This window comes from Dichomitus squalens (genome assembly GCF_000275845.1).
Source record: "Dichomitus squalens LYAD-421 SS1 unplaced genomic scaffold DICSQscaffold_84, whole genome shotgun sequence".
Classification (NCBI taxonomy): domain Eukaryota; kingdom Fungi; phylum Basidiomycota; class Agaricomycetes; order Polyporales; family Polyporaceae; genus Dichomitus; species Dichomitus squalens.
The window spans coordinates 35,070-37,538 of NW_006766966.1; positions in this window are offsets into that span (position 1 = coordinate 35,070).

The window sequence follows — 2,469 nt, forward strand, 5'->3', positions numbered from 1 at the left end:
ATGAAGGAGAGGACTGCCCGAATCCACTGGTCGTCGCGCGCGCTGATCGCGTTGCCCGTGGCGTCCACGTGGTTGAGCGTTGACCCTTGGGACATAGCCCAGAGAGTGAACGCGGCCAGAAAGCGTCGTGCTTCGCCCCCCTGTTCGCCTTTGAAGGGAGAGGGCTTCTGAACCGCCTTCAGGCTGTTGGCCCCGGTGGTCGAGTTGGCGAGCTGCGCCATGGACTGGGTGAGGAGAGTCATCGACTGGAGTAATACCGTCATGGGGTCCGGGGGTTGCGTTGCCGTCTGGGTGCCCGGTTGGGCCTGCTGGGGGTTGTTGGCGGGGCCTGTCGTCTGCGGTTGTCCGCCTTGTTGTCCCATGATGGGTGGAGCGGACGGTGGACGGGTTGGGGGGGTGATAGGGGATGGGGGAAGCGCGATGAGTAGCGCTACTTCAAGCTCGTCAGTTGGAGTCCCGGGGATGGGGGATCGAGTCGTGGGCGACTCAGCAACGGGGGAGTCAGGAACTGGGATGAACTCGTTCGCAAAAGCGTTCCAGTTGATCCGAGCAGGACGGTGATGACGGTTCGGGCAGGGGTTTTGCTCGCACGGTACCCAGTACCAGAGTCCGTCGTCTAGGTCCTTCTGTCGGTGACAGTAGTCTTGGTCTTTGGTGTCCCACGCGTGAAGTCTGCCAGCGCAGTCCAGGGTGGGGGGGCAATGTAGCGGCGGCGGGGACACTCTTGTTCAGAGCGTCAGCACCGGGGGAGAGATCTCGACCTAATGTCGCGGCGACTAGGTGCGTAGACTCGGGTCGACGTTCGGCGACGACCCCGTAGGCGAGCGGCGAGGAGCCGAAAGGGGAGAAGAGAGGGTGAGAGGGATAAACGTATCAGAAAACTCGACGGGGCAGAGCGGCGGTCGGCACGAAGGCACGAGACCGACGAAAGCTAGTCTTCACGCAGACAGCGACAGACTAGTCCCAATGACCAAGTTATACATTAGCAATCAGAGAGAGATACAACGCTATAGTCACTCACCTAGTCCCAATGACCAAGAGGTCGAGATGGGGACTAGGGAGCGCCTAAGGGGGTCCTTATATACTCGAGGGGCTGCTTAGCAACCAAAGACAAAGCGCGAGAGCGAGGCAGTGAAGATGACAAAGGAAGAACAAAGGGCGAGAAGGAAAAGGCAAGGGCATGGCGATCACGGGAACGTAGCATGCGGCTGTGGGAACGTATCTAAAGTGTCCAAACTGGGATAGGCTCGAAAAGGAAATAGTCCGAACATGGAAAGTGAGCGTCAAAGGGAAGGGAATGGGCGGCAAAAGGGGGCGTCTGTCCAACGTCCGTGACAGCAAAGCTTCAGCAGTAGTAGATACTAGTACATTGGCTGACGAAGACTCATTGACGGTGTCACGGACGCTGGACAGACGCCCCCTTTTGCCGCCCATTCCCTTCCCTTTGACGCTCACTTTCCATGTTCGGACTATTTCCTTTTCGAGCCTATCCCAGTTTGGACACTTTAGATACGTTCCCACAGCCGCATGCTACGTTCCCGTGATCGCCATGCCCTTGCCTTTTCCTTCTCGCCCTTTGTTCTTCCTTTGTCATCTTCACTGCCTCGCTCTCGCGCTTTGTCTTTGGTTGCTAAGCAGCCCCTCGAGTATATAAGGACCCCCTTAGGCGCTCCCTAGTCCCCATCTCGACCTCTTGGTCATTGGGACTAGGTGAGTGACTATAGCGTTGTATCTCTCTCTGATTGCTAATGTATAACTTGGTCATTGGGACTAGTGGGACTAGTCTGTCGCTGGTTGCGTGAAGACTAGCTTTCGTCGGTCTTGTGCCTTCGTGCCGACCGCCGCTCTGCCCCGTCGAGTTTTCTGATACGTTTATCCCTCTCACCCTCTCTTCTCCCCTTTCGGCTCCTCGCCGCTCGCCTACGGGGTCGTCGCCGAACGTCGACCCGAGTCTACGCGCCTAGTCGCCGCGACAGACGGTAGCGTGCGAGTGATTATGCGGAGGTCCATTGTCCTTTCCCTTGCCCTTCTCGTCCTTCTTGTTCCCCCCACCCTTCGGCTTCTTCTCAGGATACTTCTTCCAACAAGAAGATTCATCGTGAGTCTTGCCGCCGCAGTGACCACAAGGGCCTTTCTTCTTGGGCTTGGTCTGAGAAACACGAGTTGCCGAAGTGCGATTTGCCATACCCGTCCTTTGAATGTTCTCGTAGGCGAGGGTCTTCTCGCGAACCATATCGACCTTGAGGTCTTTGAGCTCGACCGAGGTGAGGAGGCCAGAGATCAGGTTGCGATAGGACTCAGAGATCTTGGACAAGACAAGCATCGCCTGAAGGTTCTCAGGGAGTGCAAGACCGCTATCCTTAATCTCCTCGAGACGAGTGACGAGTTGGTCAAACTGGTGCTGGATGGGCTTCTGGTCATTCATGCGATCCGAAGCAATAAGGCCTTCAAACTTGTACCAGACAGCAG